We start from the raw sequence: 17984 nt of genomic DNA, 5'->3' as shown, positions 1-17984 counted from the left end.
GCAGAGAGACAGGGGGACCTTGTACCACCAAGAATGCAGCGCTGGGAGCAGAGCTGGTCCTTTGGGCCCAGGATTCCTACTCAGAGAAGCTCCTAGTCCAGGGGAAGATTGATGACAAGGACCCTCTTCCAGAGCCAATAGAAAGAGGAAGTCTTCCTCTGGAGCTGACTTCCTAAATTTGGACTTTTAGCCTATTGTACTGTGAGGAAATAAATTTCTCTTTGTTGAAGCCATCCACCTGTGGTATTTCTGTTATAGCAGCACTAGATGACTAAGGCACTATCCAACATAGGTCACCAATTTCCTTGTTTCCTGGTTTATTCTGTTAATTTTTGAAAATATGAGTAGTATGTATCTCCCCCCCCCCTTCTTTCTTAAACTCTGCTTTTTCACTTAGCAATGTATCCTAGAAGTCACTCCTTTTCCGTTCTTCGAGGTCTGTCTTACTCTTTTTTCCCAGTTTCACAGCATTACCATAGTTTATAAAATTAATGTCTCATGTGTGGACACTCAGGTAGCTCCTAATATTTTACAATTTCAAATATTGCTGCAGAGAATAAACATATGCTATTGTTTTGGGGGCTATATCATCAGGGTGAGTTTCTAGAAGTCAGATTTCTGAGCTGAAGAATAAATGCACATGTACTTGTATTAAATATTGCCAAGTTCCCCTCTGCTGGAGCTGTACCATTCTGAATTCCCATCAGCAATTCAGGCTCCCACACAGCCTTGCCAACAGAGCGAACGTTAAGCTTTTAAATTTTTTCCACACTAATGAGTAAAAGCTAGTATCTCAGTGTAGCTTTAATTTGCATTTCTCTTCCTGTGAGTAACGTTGAACATCTTTTGCATATTATTAAGGATTATTTTAATATCTATTTTGTGAACTGGCTATTCATGAATAACTTGTATTTTAGGTTTTTTCTACAGGATTTTTGATCCTTTTTACCCCCATTATACCAAAGTTTGTGGTATCTTGGGTTTATGCCCTTTCATCTGTGTTTTCCCAGTTTGTCATTTTTCTTTTGACCTTGTGTATGGTGCTTTCCACCACACAGAGACGACTGTTTCTTTGTTGGGGGAAAGGGGGCGTCCAATTCATGAATCTTTTATTTTATTGAATCTGGATTTTGAATTGTTGTTAGAAATCCTTTTCCTACATTCAGGTAATAAAATAATTTACCCATGTTTTCTTTTAGAACTCATGTAGTTATATTTCTACATTTAGATTTCCAGTCCCTTTGGAGTTTATTCTAGTGTATGGTGTGAGGAATGAATCTAATTTTATCACTTTTCCCAATGCCTATATGGCTGGAGTTCCTGGGTAGAGCAAAATGTTAACGTACTCTACTGCTAACTGAAAGGTTGGCAGTTCAAGTCCACCCAGAGGCACCTTGGAAGAAAGGCCTGGCAATCTATTTCTGAAAAATCAGTCACTGAAAACCTGTGGAACACAGTTCTGCTCTGACACACATGGGGTCGCCATGAATCAGGGTTGACATGACTCAATGGCAACTGGTTTATATAGTTATTTCAATGCTATTTATTAAAATGTTCATCTTTGCCAACAGTGATTTGAGGTACCACCTTTACAATATACTAGATTTCTGCATGTTTTGGGATCCCTTTCTAGTCTATTCATTCTATTCCATTTGTTTGCTTGTCTATTCATAACCTTGTGCTAGGCTGTTTTAATTATGGCAGATTCACTAAAAAACCCATTGCCATCCAGTCAATTCTGACTCATAGCAACCTTATAGGACAGAGTAGACCTTCCCCATAGAGTTTCCAAGGAGTGGCTGGTGGATTCTAACTGCTGACCTTTTGGTTAGCAGCCGTATCTCACCATAGACCTTAACCACTGTGCCACCAGGGCTCATAGTGTTTTAATACATGTAAGCTCTTCCTTTTCACTGTTTTCCTGTGAACTTTAGTATGAACTTGTCTAGCCCCATGAAGAAAGCTTGTATTTCTTTAAAACTGAGATTGCATTAAACTTAGAAATTATCATACAGAGAATTGTCATGTTCATGATATTGAAACATCCCCATCTCCTACTAGATAGTCCTAAGAGTTTATAGTTTACTTTTAATAGTAAAACAGGTTTTAAGCAAGTTTTTTTTTTTAATTCATTGTTATGTATTTTATCTTTTATTGCTACTATAATTGGAATTTTCTCATTTATTGTATCTTCTAACTGATTATTATTTGTGTATATTCATGAAAGCTATTGATTTTTACACGTTATTTCCATATCCTATTAGTTGATTAATTTTTTCAATTCTTTCAGTTAGTACTATCATTAATTCTCTGGAGTTTTCCAGGTATACTATCATTTCACCTACACTGAAAGAGTTTTTTTGTTTTTTTTTTCTTACAATTCTTGTGCCTTCACTAGTTTTCTCTAGGCTAATGCATTGTTGTTAGATAGTAGAAGAGATAGTGTGAATCCTTGCCTTTTTCCTAACATTAGTACCAATGTCTCTAGTGTTTCCCAATTTAAAAAGTTTCTGGAATTAGGATTGGGATATATATGTATATATTCCAAAAACCATTGCCACTGAGTCAATTCTGACTCATAGTGAGTTTATAGGGCAGAGTAGGACTGCCCCATAGGGTTTCCAAGGAGCTGCTGGTGAATTCAAACTGTCGAATTTTCAGTTAGCAGCTGAACTCTTAACCGCTGTGTCACCAGGATGATATATATGTCAACCTTCTATGGCTGCTATTCTAAAGGTTGGCAGTTCAAATCCACCAGGTGCTCCTTGGAAACTCTATGGGGCAGTTCTACCCTGTCTCCTAGGGTCACTATGAGTTGGAATTGATTCGATGGCAATGGGTTTGGTTTCTATACACACACACACACACACACACGTCAGTTTGTCATACTGTGGGGGCTTGCATGTTGCTGTGATGCTGAAAGTTATGCCACCAATATTCAAATATCATCAGGATCACCTGCTGTGGACAGGTTTCAGATGAGCTTCCAGATTAAGAAAGATTAGTAAGAAGGACCTAGCAGTCTACTTCTGAAAAAAAAAAAATTAACCAGTGAAAACCTTACGAGAAGCAGCAGAACATTGTCTGATATAGCGCTGGAAGATGAGCCCCTCAAAGTGGAGTCAACTTTAACGACATGAGTAAAGTTTTCGAGATCTTCATTTGCTGAAGTGGCATGACTCAAAATGACAAGAAACAGCTGCAAACATCATCAATAATCAGAACGTGGAATGTACAAAGTATGAATCTAAGGAAATTGGAAATTGTCAAAAACAAAGTGAAATGCATTAACATCAACATCATAGGCATTAGTGAGCTGAAAAGAAATGGTATTGGCCATTTTTGAAGCAGACAGTCATACGGCCTACTGTGCTGGGAATGACAATATTGAAGAGGAATGGCATCATGTTCATTAACAAAAAGAACATTTCAAGATCCATCCTTGGGAGGTACAACACAGTCAGTGATAGGATAATATTCATATGCTTACAAGGAAGACCAGTTAATACAACTAATATTCAAATTTTTGCACCAACCACTAAGGCCAAAGATGAAGAAATTGAAGATTTTTACCAACTTCTGCACTTTCAAACTGACCAGTCAATCAGGTTGCATTGATAATTACTGGCAACTGGGATGCAAAAGTTGGAAACAAAGAAGAAGGATTAGTAGTTGAAAAATATAGCTTTGGTTATAGAAACAATGCCGGAGATTACATGACAGAATTTTGCAAGACCAGCGACTTCTTCATCGCAAATGCCTTTTTTCAAATACATAAACGGTGACTATACACATGGACTTCACTGGACAGAATACACAGGAATCAAATGGACTACGTCTGTGGAAAGAGACGATGAAAAAGCTCAATGTTATCAGTCTGAACAAAGCCAGGGGCTGACTGCAGAACAGACTACCAATTGCTCATATGCAAGTTCAAGTTGAAGTTGAAGAAAATGAGAATAAGTCCAAGAAAGCCACAGTATGACCTTGAATATATCCCACCTGAATTTAGAGACCATCATAAGAATAGATTTGATGCATTGAACACTAATGACCGAAGACCAGACAAGATGTGAAGTGACATCAAGGACATCATACAAGAAGAAAACAAGATGTCCTTAAAAAGATGGGAAAGAAAGAAAAGACCAAAATGAATGTCAGAAGAGATTCTGAAACTTGTTCTTGAACTTAGAGTAGCTAAAGTGAAAGGAAGAAATGATGAAGTAAAACAGCTAAACAGAAGATTTCAAAGAGAAGCTCAAGAGCACAAAGGAAAGTATTATAATGAAATGTGCAAAGCCCTGGAGTTAGAAAACCAAAAGGCAAAAACATGCTTGGCATTACTCAAGCTGAAAGAACTGAAGAAAAAATTCAAGCCTCAACTTGTAATATTGAACGATTCTATGGGGAAAATACTAAATGACCCAGGAAGCATCAAATAAAGATGGAAGGAATACAGAGTCACTGTATGAAAAAGAATTGGTTGACGTTTAACCATTTTAGGAGGTAGCATATGATCAAGAACCAATGGTACTGAAGGAAAAAGTCCAAGCTGCACTGAAGGCATTGGTGAAAAACAAGGCTCCAGGAACCGATGGACTACCAACTGAGTTGTTTCAACAGAGATGCAGTGCAGGAAGTGCGCACTTGTCTGTGCCAAGAAATTTGGGAGATAGCTACTTGGCTACCCAAATGGACGAGACCCATATTCATGCCTATTCCAAAGAAAGGTGATCCAGTGTAATGCAGAAATTATCAAAAGAATATCATTAATATCACAGGCAAGAAAAATTTTGCTGAAGATCATTCAAAGGTGGTTGCAGCAGTACATCAACAGGGAACTGCCAGAAATTCAAGCCAGATTCAGGAGAGGACGTGGAACTAGGGAAATCATTGCTGATGTCAGATGGATTCTGATTGAAAGCAAAGTATACCATAAAGATGTTTACCTGTGTTTTATTGACTATGCAAAGGCATTTGACTGTGTGGATCATAATAAATTATGGATAACATTGTGAAGAATGGGAATTCCAGAAAACTTAATTGTGTTCATGAGGAACCTGTACATAGACCAAGAGGCAGTCGTTCAAACAGAAAGTCAGGAAAGGTGTGCGTCAGGGTTGTATCCTTTCACCATGTTTATTCAACCTGTATGCTGAGCAACTAATCCAAGAATTTGGACTACATGAAGAAGAACTTGGCATCAGGATTGAAGGAAGACTTATTAAGAATCTGAAATATGCAGATGACACAAACTTGCTTGCTGAAAATGAAGAGGACTTAAAGGACTTATTGATGAAGATCAAAGATTACAGCCTCCAGTATGAATTAAAAAACCTCAAGATAAAGAAAACAAAAATCCACACAACTAGACCAATAAGGAACATCATGACAAACAGAGAATTTTGTTGCTGTCAAGAACTTCATTTTAATTGGATCCACAATCAACATCCATGGAAGCAGCAGTCAAGAAATCAAAAGACGCATTGCATTAGGCAAATCTGCTACAGAAGACCTCTTTAAAATGTTAAAAAACAAAGATGTCACTTTAAGGACTAAAGTGCACCTAACCCAAGCCATGGTGTTTTCAATTGCCTCATGTGCCTGCAAAAACTGGACAGTGAATAAGGAAGACCGAAGAAGTATTGATGCCTTCAAATTACGTTGTTGGTGAAGAATATTGAATATACTATTGACTGCCAAAAGAACCAACAAATCTGTCTTGGAAGAAGTACAGCCAGAGGATATTATCAGGAGGTATTGGTCCCTAAAGAAGGACATCATGTTTGGTAAAGTAGAGGGTCAGCCAAAAAGAGGAAGACCCTCAACAGGATGGATTGACATGGTGACTGCAACAATGGGCTCAAGCATAGCAACTATCATGAGGATGGTGCGGGAACGGGCAGTGTTTCCTTCTATGGTGCATGGAGTTGCTATGAGTAGGAACAGATGTGATGGCACCTAACAACAACACATATATATATCTTATATTAAGGATTCGTATTTCATCAAGAGATATTATAAAGAATGGGAGTTAAATTTCTCAGCTTTTTTTCCTACATGTCTGGAGATACTCGTATGATTTTTCTCCTTAGACTTAATTTTATGATAAAATTATTAACAAGATTTCCTATTATTGAGCCATCCCTGAATTCTGGTATAAAACCACATCTGTTTAATAATACTTTGTTTTGGCTTTTTGCACCATGTTAATAAGTGAAATATTTCTGTAATTGCCTTTGTTGTTCTAACTTTATTAAGCAATGTTATAAGTAGGAATCGACTTGATGGCAATGGGTTATCAATGTTATACTTGTGTCATAAAAAGAATTTGGATGTTCTCCTTCATTTCCTGTGTTCTAAAATAAATTTATGGGGAATTCTGACTATTTCTTCTCTAAAAGTTTAGTAGTATACCCCTGTGAAACCATTTCAGTTGATGCTTGTTTGAGGGTTAAACCAAACCCATTGCCATTGAGTGGATTTCCACTCACACATACCTTATAGAAAAGAGTAGAACTGCCTCCATAGGGTTTCCAAGGCTGTAAATCTTTACGGAAACAGACTGCTACATCTTTCTCCCATGGAATGGCTGGTGGGTTCACATCATCGATCTTTTGGTCATCAACCAAGCACTTTAACCACTGTGCCACCAACTTTCCTGTTTGAGGAGTAGTACCTGATAAATTTTTCTATTTCTTCTATGGAAATTAGTCAGTTTAAGGTGTCTATAGTCACTAGGATAGATTTTGGTAAACTCTTTTTACTAAAAAATTAATCATTTAATCAAGATCTCTATAAATTATTTTACAGAGGTATGTGTTTGTAGTCTCTGGGATTTTTTTTCTTGAACCAACAGTCATTTATCCCTCATTGATTTCATTTTCCAGTATTTTTCTTCTTTTTTTCTTGATTAAATTAGCTAATTTTCATCAATTTTTAAAAACAAGATTTTCTTTTTTATTATCTCATTAATTTCTACATTTATCTTTATTAAATCTTTCCTTTTGTTTTATTTTGTTCTTTTTCTCCTTTTTGAATTAGCTTTCAATTTAGTCTCCTTTCATTTACACTGACATAGGTACTTAAGGTTGCAATTTTTGCTCTTATTACTTCTTTAAATGTGTTCTGTAGATTTTTATACAAAGTGTTTTTATTATGTTTTTTTTTTTTTTTTTGAAACGTGAATTTGAATACTAGTTCTGTTCCATTGTTTTTATTTTCTTATTCAGGGACTCCAAGTGTATACACCTACTCCTCACTTATCAACTATCTTGTTATCCAACATTTCAAGTTTACAACAATAGTAAAAATCTGTTTGATTATTTTGCACATTAACGACATTTGTTTGGCAGTAATGACCGCCAAGGTGTGAGGCAAGAGTAACACTGGCTATGATGGTTAGGGTTATGTGTCAACTTGGCTGGCCCAAGATTCTCAGTGGCTTGGCAGTTATGTAATGATGTAATTTGACAGTTATGCAGTGATGTACTCATGCTACATTTTTTTATCTGATATGATCACCCTTAATTTTTGTATAACACAGATTTTCGTTGACCCCCTGGTCTTTGGAATAGAACCATGTTGATAAGTGTATAGACATACACACAAACATTGTACTTCATCTAACATTTTAACCACTTTCTCTCTGACTCTTGTTATGTCTTTCTATATCTTATTTTAATTCTTTTGGTTGTTTTCCATGATGATCTTTATTAAATTTTCAGTTGAATCTATTCTTCTTTTAACACTTTACAGATCAGCTTCATTTCAAATATGGTTGTGTCATTTTATTCTATTTCTCCTGAGTTTCATTAACTCATTTTATTTTATCTTGTTTTGCTTCCCACTTCTGCTTTTAATTTTTAAATGTTTGTTTTAAGGTTTTTTCTTCATGTCTCCATATCCTGGTTTTAGCATATTCAATTCTGTTTATCGTATTGTATTAAAATTTTCTTAAGCTTGAAGTTTGAATTTTTCCGCAGAGAGTTTTTATCAGCTCACATGTGTTGTTCTGGTTTTCTATTTTCTTACAACAGCCTTGTATAAAAGTGATCTGATTTTCTTATTATCAGCTTACAGGTGTCATTTTGGTTTTCTGTTTTCTTACAACAGCCTTGTATAAATGTGATCTGATTTTCTTAATCCCATTAACCCCATAAGGCCCCTGGGTGGTGCGAATAGTTTCTGCTCAACTGCTAGCCCAAAAGTTGATGGTTTGGACCCACCCAGTGACACCACAGAAGAAAAGCCTTGGAGATCTGATTCCACTAAGATTACTTTCAAGAAAACCCTATAGAGCAGTTCTGCTCTGTAATACCTGGGGTTAACATGAGTCAGAATTGACTCAAGGGCAACTAGCAACAACAACAACAACATTCATCCCATGGGCATGTCTAATTTCCAAGCGCTCTTTTCTGTGCTCCTGTCCGCTTCTTACAGTCTCCTTAATGGATGATGTTGGCGGTAGTTGATGGGAAAGGGAAGGCTTGGTGTGTCTTATTACTCTTTCATTCCTGTAGACCCCTTAACTTCCCTTATTGCTTCTTTCTTTCCCTTCTAGCATATCTCCGATAGTTGCTGGCTATCTTATTTTCCTAGTACTGCTGTTACACAAACACCACAAGTGGGTGGGTAGTTTTAAAGCATTTGGTTTAGGGTATACCCTACACTCACCTATAGGTTACAATAGCCTCATCAATATACTAAAGAAAACCCTATTCCCAAATGGGATTACATGCACAGGTATAAGGGTTAGGATTCCAACATGTACTTTAGGCAGACACAGTTAAATTCATAACACTCCCCTTTATTTATATGCCTGATCGTCCACCAGAAGACCGTTTCTGGTCTTTTTCACTTTCCTATAGCAGGTGCTGTGAACTTTCATGTCCTGAGCTGTGATCTGTACTTTAGGATTTGGTGTTGGGTTTTCCTTTTTGGGTTGATATTTTGTGTGCTTTATCTAAGTCCCCTTCACTTCTCTCTCTCTCTCTTTTTTTTCCCCCATGCAGCCATTTAAACCTTGCCAGCCTCATTCCCCTCACCCACATCTTGCAATGGAGAGTGCAGGAGCTTTGTTAAAATTGGTTTATTTCTCTATTTACAGGTAATTTTATAGGCTATGATAGTCTTTGACTCCTAATAATGCTGAATTTGTGGTTCATGTATGGTTTTGTTTGTTTTCTTTTGGGAGAGTATATAGGAAGAGCAAAAGATAGACCCCATTATCCTCCCTACCCAAAAGATCCCTGGTCTCTTCTTACCCACTGATCTGTATCTGAAAAGCTAAGACCATGAGAAACCTCAATATAGAATTTCATAATAGAAGAACTGGAACTCTGGTCCAAAGGTGAGAGCAAACTAGTAAGTATTGCTGTTATTGTTGATGTTAGTTACTGTCAAGTCAGTTCTGACTCATGGTGACTCCATGTAAAATAGAATGAAACTCTGCATGGTTCTGCACCATCGTCGTGACAGTTAATATGCTTGAGTCCATTGTTGAAGCCTCTGTGTATTTTGAGTGTCTTCCAGCCCAGTGGGCTCCAGCATTATATCAGACAATGTTCTGTGGTGATCCATAGGGTTTTCATTGGCTAATTTTCAGAAGTAGATTACCAGTCCTTTCTTCCTTAGTTTGTCACCACAGTAGGACAAACTGACAGATGAGTGGTGGAACAACAAACTAGTAAATATTAATGCATACGGAAAATAGAATACTGCTTTATCTCTAAGAGTTGTTATGAAGATTAACATAAGGCAATTAACATGAAAGCACCTGGCGTGTAGTAAGCTCTTTTAAAATGTCTCTTTAAATTATGTGTCATCCTATTTGAGGAAGACAGGGTCGTCGCTGCAGGGGTGCCTCACCTCCCCGCTCCTGCTCCTGAATCACCGCTCGCTGTTGGCTCTTGCCGAGGAGCAAGTCAGTTGGGAAGCCTTGCCACAGCCATGGCTTTTAAGGATGCCAGAAACACACTCAGGGAACCAGAGGTGGCCATTCACTGGATTAGAATTACTCTAACCAGCCACTGGAGGAGGTGTGTGCTGACTTGATTAGAGGCGCGAAGGAGAAGAACTTCAAAGTGAAGGAACCAGTTAGGATGCCTACCAAGACTCTGAGAATCACCACAAGAAAAACTCCTTGTAGAGAAGGTTCTAAGACCTGGGATTGTTTCCAGCTGAGAATCCACAAGGGACTCCTCGACTTGCACAATCTTCTGCGACCATTAGGCAGATCACTTCCATCAGCGTGTAGCCTGGGGTAGAGATTGAAGTCACCATTACAGATATGTAAATCAACTATTTTAATAAATTTATTATCAGTTGGTAAATTCTGCTGACCTTTATTCAGAATACCAACAGATTTAGGAACAGGTATGATTGATGTATGGTTCCTCCTTCAAAAATTCTGATTTGATGATGTGTGCTACAAGCCTTGTAAAAGATTGCTGGGATAATACTAACATACAGCTACAATTGGACCTAGCGAGCAAGTACTAACAAAGGAAATCCTAGCTATTTTGTCTCTTCTTCCCTCTAAGTCAGTTTAGAGTCTCATATTAAATAGCAAATCCACCCAGCTAATATAAAAACTATTCTCTTTCTTCTCACCTCTCATTTTTATTCTCCATTTTCCTCCCCACATCTAACCATCACTACCCCCCAACCCACCTCAATCAGTAGCCTCTGGTTCTCAGTAGCAGCGATGACTGTGTCTTACTGGAAAAAGGTGGGTAAAATATTACCATAACTTCAGCGGCATGAGTAAAGCCCTCATTAGAATTCGGGACTTACAGCTGAAACTTCCAGCGTTGGGTGGGAGATAAAGTTCACTATTGTTAGCTCACCAGTAGCCCAGACTTCCTGGCAACAGCGGAGAATTACTCAGTCATTTATGCAGGGCTTCAGAACAGGCCACTGTTCCCCAACAAAAAAGGCATTCAGGAAGAGCGGGCTGGCCTCGCAAGCCCTGGAGAGCCGGCTTGAGCGGTGAATGGACCCTGCGCCTCCCCAGTGAATGGGCTCTGTGGGAAAGGGGCTGATGTCACCATGAATGCATTTCCAGGGGTTTTGCCCTGCTTTTCCTTTCTCCCTCCCTTCGTAGGCTGTGGCCCTGTTTTATTTTTCTCCTCTCTCTCTCTCTCAGCCTCCCTCCGCTGCTCCTTTGAGGCCATTATTTTTTTCCAAAGTTTAGAACTCAAACTCACTAAAGGCCCACAGCAATCTTACTGTCATGGCAACGCCAGCGCTTCCTCGTTTGATTTTTTTTTTTTTTTTTTGCATAAAAAGTAGAAGATGCTTGAAAGGGAAGGCAAGAAAGACAGGGGGAATGGAGCCAGTTTGGCCTCACTCAGGGTTGTTGGTGGTTGGGAAAGTACAGATTTGGAGGAAGCAAATAATGATGAAAACTGGCGAGGCCAGCAGAAACTAGAGAAAGAAATGTGTAATCCTTCACATTCAAAACGTCTAAAAACGGCCTGTGCTTCTGGTGGCCTACAGGAAAAGAAACATAACAAAGTTTTCAAGAGAAATAAGGACTTCGCTTTTGAAAATATACCCAATTACATAGTTTAGGGGAAGCTTTCAAAACTTTGCCTAGCCTTTTCAAAAAGGAAGGCAAAATGAAGAGAAAGAGAAAAGGGAACAATCTCAAAGTACTTGTGACCTGGGGTGACCATGAGAGCAGAAACCAGGCCGTCTTATTTTCCAGAAGGCCCAAAGTTTTCAAGTTCCCTATTGTCAAACAACTGCTGTAATAAACCTTGAGGTGTCAGCTGTGTCAAAGCAACTCAACATAATCGATGATAAATAGAAAGAGGCATTTGTTGGTATACTTTCTTCTCCTGGAGAATTCAATGCTTACTTTGAACTCCTGAAAGAAAATAAATATGTCATTTCTCTGATGTATTTTATATCTGTTCTCTCCGAGAGCAGATATTAGACAATCTGATAAAAGCAGATACTAAGAAACCCAAACAACTGCTCCCATAAAAGCCAGGGCCAGTGGATCAGGTCATTTTGATGGGCAAGCATAGATTTACCCTCTGCCCTTGGTCACCCAGGGCTCTTTCTCATTTGTATCTGCCACCCAATCTGTGGGAGCTTGAATCTAATTCTTGGGTAATTGGTCACGACCTTCTAATTCTTTTCTTTTCTACTTTCCCAAATATTAAATCAACTGTCATCTAAGCGCTATGTTCTCCTTGTGGGAAAGACACAAATAGACTGGATCCAGTGTCCTTAAAAAACTTAAGCACTAATCAAGAAGACCAAGTCCTTGAGAAGGGAATGGATTACTTTTGTAGTGTCCATGAATAACAATGGCTAAGGCACAAGAGGAGTCCCTGGGTGGTGCAAGTAGTTAACATGCTCAGCTGCTAACCAAAGGGTTGGAGGTTTGAGTCTTCCCAGGGGTAGCTCAGAAGAAAGGCCTGGCAATCTACTTCTGAAAAATTAGCCATTGAAAACCCTACAGAGAGCAGTTCTACTCTGACACACATGGGGCCACCATGAGTCAGATTTGGGTTGTCAGCTACCAGTACTAGTACTGGTATGGCATAGAGTTAAAAGGAGGAGAGGAAGAAGAAGTAAGGTTTCTGAGAGAAAGTGAGTTTTGAGGCAGACTGGAGATTGTTAACGACTATGAGGGACAGCGTCCCGCACTAGGATGTAACAGAACCAAAAAGTCAAATCCGTTGCCATCAAGTCAATAGTGACTCCTAGTGACTCAATAGGACAGAGTAGAACTGCCCCACAAGGTTTCCAAGGCTGTAATCTTTACAGCAGGAGACTGTCACAGCTTCCTCCCATGGAGTAGCTGGTGGGTTCAAACCTCTGACGTTTCAATTAGCAGCAGAGCATTTAACCACTGCATCACCAAGGTTCCCTGAATGAACAGAGCTGGTAAGTTGAGTGGGCTGGACTCGATGGTTCAGAAACAGAAAACGACTTTATTTTTCTCCTATTAATTTTCAGACATACACGTTGTCGTTGTTGTTAGGTGCCATCGAGTCAGTTCTGACTCATAGCAACCCTGTGCACAACAGAACAAAACACTGCCCGGTCCTGCGTCATCCTTACAATCATTGTTATGCTTAAGCTCATTGTTGCAGCTACTGTGTCAATCCACCTCGTTGCGGGTCTTCCTCTTTTCCACTGACCCTGTACTCTGCCAAGCATGATGTCCTTCTCCAGGGACTGACCCCTTCTGACAACATGTCCAAAGTATGTAAGATGCAGTCTCATCATCCTTGCTTCTAAGGAGCATTCTGGTTGTACTTCTTCCAAGACAGATTTATTTATTCTTCTGGCAGTCCATGGTATATTCAATATTCTTCGCCAACACCACAATTCTAATGCATCAATTCTTCTTCGGTCTTCCTTATTCATTGTCCAGCTTTGGCATGCATATGATGCGATTGAAAATACCATGACTTGGGTTAGGTGCACCTTAGTCTTTAAGGTGACATCTTTGTTCCTCAACACTTTAAAGAGGTCCTTTGCAGCAGGTATACCCAATACAATGTGCCTTTTGATTTCTTGACTGCTGCTTCCATGGCTGTTGATTGTGGATCCAAGTAAAATGAAATCTTTGACAACTTCAATCTTTTCTCCATTTATCATGATGTTGCCCATTGGTCCAGTTGTGAGGATTTTTGTTTTCTTTATGTTGAAGTGCAAGCCATACAGAAGGCTGTGATCTTTGATCTTCTTTAGTAAGTGCTTCCAGTCCTCTTCACTTTCAGCAAGCAAGGTTGTGTCGTGTGCATAATGCAGGTTGTTAATGAGTCTTCCTCCAATCCTGATGCCCCGTTCTTCTTCATATAGTCCAGTTTCTTGGATTATTTGCTCAGCATACAGATTGAATAGGTATGGTGAAAGAATACAACCCTGACACACACGTTTCCTGACTTTAAACCAATCAGTATCCCCTTGTTCTGTCCGAACGACCGCCTCTTGATCTATATAAAGGTTCCTCCTGAGGACAATGAAGTGTTCTGGAATTCCCATTCTTCGCACTGTTATCCATAGTTTGTAATGATCCACACAGTCGAATGCCTTTGCATAATCAATAAAACACAGGTAAACATCCTTCTGGTATTCTCTGCCTTCAGCCAGGATCCATCTGACATCAGCAATGATATCCTTGGTTCCACATCCTCTTCTGAAACAGGCCTGAATTTCTGGCAGTTCCCTGTTGATATACTGCTGCAGCCATTTTTGAATGATCTTCAGCACGATATTACTTGCGTATGATATTAATGATAAAAAAAAAAAAAAAACTAGTGCCATCGATTAATGATATTGTTCTATAATTTCCACATTCAGTTGGATCACCTTTCTGGAAATAAGCGTAAATATGGATCTCTTCCAGTCAGTTGGCCAGGAAGCTGTCTTCCATATTTCTTGGCATAGACAAGTGAGCACCTCCAGCGCTGCATCTGTTTGTTTTAGCATCTCAATTGATATTCCATCAATTCCTGGAGCCTTGTTTTTCGCCAATGCCTTCAAAGCAGCTTGGACTTCTTCCTTCAGTACCCTCGGTTCCTGATCATATTCTACCTCTTGAAAAGGTTGAACATCGACTAATTCTTTTTGGTTTAATAACTCTGTGTATTCCTTCCATCTTCTTTTGATGCTTCCTGCGTCATTTAATATTTTCCCCATAGAATCCTTCACTATTGCAACTCGAGGCTTAAATTTTTTCTTCAGTTCTTTCAGCTTGAGAAACACCGAGCATGTTCTTCCCTTTTGGTTTTCCATTTCCAGCTCTTTGCACATGTCATTGTAATACTTTACTTTGTCTTCTTGAGCCACCCTTTGGAATCTTCTGTTCAGTTCTTTTACTTCATCAATTCTTCCTTTTGCTTTAGCTGCTCTACATTCAAGAGCAAGTTTCAGAGTCTCCTCCAACATCCATTTTGGTCTTTTCTTTCTTTCCTGTCTTTTCAATGACCTCTTTCTTTCTTCATGTATGATGTCCTTGATGTCATTCCACAACTCGTCTGGTCTTCAGTCACCAGTGTGCAATGCGTCAGATCTATTCTTCAGATGGTCTCTAAATTCAGGAGGAATATGCTAAAGGTCATATTTTGGGTCTCATGGACTTGCTCTGATTTTCTTCAGTTTCAGCTTGAACTTGCATATGAGCAATTGATGGCCTGTTCCAAAGGTGGCCCCTGGCCTTGTTCTGACTGATGATATTGAGCTTTTCCATCGTCTCTTTCCACAGATGTAGTCAATTTGATTTCTGTGTGTTCCACCTGCCGAGGTCCATGTGTATAGTCGCCGTTTATGTTGGTGAAAGAAAGTATTTGCAATGAAGAAGTCGTTGGTCTCGCAAAAATCCATCATTCGATCTCCAGCATTGTTTCTGTCATGAAGGCCATATTTTCTAATTACTAATCCTTCTTTGTTTCCAACTTTTGCATTAAAATCACCAGTAATTATCAACGCATCTTGATTGCGTGTTCGATCAATTTTGGACTGTGGCAGCTGATAAAAATCTTCTAAGTCTTTGTCTTTGGCCCTACTGGTTGGTGCATATATTTGAATAATAGTCGTATTAACTGGTCTTCCTTGTAGGCATATGGATATTATCCTATCACTGACAGCATTGTACTTCAGGATAGACCTTGAAATGTTCTTTTTGACAATGAATGCAACACCATTCCTCTTCAAGTTGTCATTCCCAGCATAGTAGACTATATGATTGTCTGATTCAAAATGGCCAATACCAGTCCATTTCAGTTCACTAATGCCTAGGATATTGATGTTCATGTGTTCCATTTCATTTTTGAAGACTTCCAATTTTCCTAGATTCATACTTTGTACATTCCAGGTTCCAATTATTAATGGATGTTTGCAGCTGTTTCTTCTCATTTTGAGTTGTGCCACATCAGCAAATGAAGATCCCGAAAGCTTTCCTCCATCCACGTCATTAAGGTGGACTCTACTTTGAGAAGGCAGCTCTTCCCCAGTCATCTTTTGAGTGCCTTCCAACCTGGGGGGCTCATCTTCCAGCACTATATTGGACAATGTTCCACTGCTATCCGTAAGGTTTTCACTGGCTAATACTTTTCAGAAGTAGACTGCCGGGTCCTTCTTCCTAGTCTGTCTTAGTCTGGAAGCTCAGCTGAAACCTGTCCTCCATGGGTGATCCTGCTTGTATCTGAATAACAATGGCATAGCTTCCAACATCACAGCAACATGCAAGGCCCCACAGTATGACAAACTGACAGACATGTGGGGGGACATACACGGTAGCATCACTATTCCTGGTTCTTTGATAGGTCAGATCCAGTAGCTTCTCAATCATTTTCAGGTCTTAAACCAACTCATGGGGACCCCGTGTGTTACAGAGTAGTACTGTGCTCCATATGGTTTTCTTGGCCATGACCTTTCAGGAGCAGGTCGCCATGCCTTTGTTCCATGACACTACTTGGTGGGTTTGAATCCCCAACCTTTCATTTAGTACCTGAGGAAAAACTGTTTATACCACCTGGACCACATTCAGGCATTGTTCTTCTTAGGTGTCGTTGAGTCAGTTCCGAAACATATCTGTGTATCACAGAATGAAACACTGCCTGGTCCTACACCATCCTCATAATTATTGTTATGATTGAGCTCATTGTTGTAGCCTCTGAATCAATGCATCTCATTTAGGATCTTCATCTTTTTCACTGACAGTCTTCTTTACCAAGCATGATGTCTTTCCACAGGGACTGGTCCCTCCTGATAATGAGTCCAAAGTATGTAAGACAAAGTCTCAACATCCCTGCTTCTAATGAGAATTTTGGCTGCACTTCTTTCAAGACAGATTTTTTTTTGTTGTTTTTGGCAGTCCATAATATAGCTGATATTCTTCGCCATCACCATAATTCAAAGGCATCAGTTCTTCTTCGGTGTTCTTTATTCATCATTCAACTTTCAAATGCATATGAGCATATGAGGCGATTGAAAACACCATGGCTTGGGTCAGGCGCACTATAGTCTTCAAAGTGACATCTTTGGTTTTTAACACTTTAAAGTGGTCTTTTACTGCAAATTTGCCCAATGCAATGTGTCTTTTGATTTCTTCACCACTACTTCCATGGCGTTGATTGTGGATTCAAGTAAAATGAAATCCTTGACAACTTCAATCTTTTCTCTGTTTATTGTGATGTTGCTTCTTGGTCCAGTTGTGAGGACTTCTGTTTTTTTTTATGTTGATGTGTAATCCATACTGAAGGCTGTGGTCTTTGATCTTCATCAGTAAGTGCTTCAAGTTGTCTTCACTTTCAGCATGCAAAGTTGTGCCATCTCCATATCACAGGTTGTTAATGAGTCTCCTTGCAATCCTGATGCCCCATTCTTCTTCATATAGCCCAGCTTCTCAGATTATTTGCTCAGCATGCAGACTGAATGAGTATGATGAAAGGATGAAATCTGGATGCGCACCTTCATTGACTATAAACCACACAGTATCCTCTTCTGTTCAAATGCCTAAATCTTGATCTATGTGCAGGTTCCTCATGATCACAGTTAAGTGTTCAGGAATTCCCATTCTTCAGAATGTTATCCAAAATTTGTTATGATCCACACAGTTGAATGACTTCGTATAGTCAATAAAACACAGGTAAACATATTTCTGGTATTTTTTGCTTTCAGCTAGGATCCATCTGACATCAGCAATGGTATTTCTGGTTCCATATCTTCTTCTGAACCCAGCTTGAATTCCTGGCAGTTCCCTGTCATATTGCTGCAACTGCATTTGAATGAGCTTGAGCAAAATTTTACTCATGTGTGTGTGATATTAATGATATGGTTTAATAATTTCTGTATTCCGTTGGATCACTTTTCTTTAGAATGGGTACAAATATGTATTTTTTCCAGTTAGCCAGGTAGCTGCCTTCCAATTTTCTTCACATAGACAAGTGAGTACCTCTAGTGCTGCATCAGTTTGTTGAAACATCTCAGTTGGTATTCAGTCAATTCCTGGA

The 17984-nt window shown here is 39.1% G+C and overlaps 1 pseudogene; it reads left to right on the top strand.

The window, feature by feature from the left end:
- The first annotated feature begins 9494 nt into the window (after positions 1–9494).
- LOC111753134 (small ribosomal subunit protein uS10-like) lies at positions 9495–10511 on the top strand (annotated as a pseudogene).
- Positions 10512–17984: the final 7473 nt, after the last annotated feature.

This window comes from Loxodonta africana, chromosome 1 (genome assembly GCF_030014295.1).
Source record: "Loxodonta africana isolate mLoxAfr1 chromosome 1, mLoxAfr1.hap2, whole genome shotgun sequence".
NCBI classification, from domain to species: Eukaryota; Metazoa; Chordata; class Mammalia; order Proboscidea; family Elephantidae; genus Loxodonta; species Loxodonta africana.
This window is presented reverse-complemented; position numbering and strand designations above follow the sequence as displayed.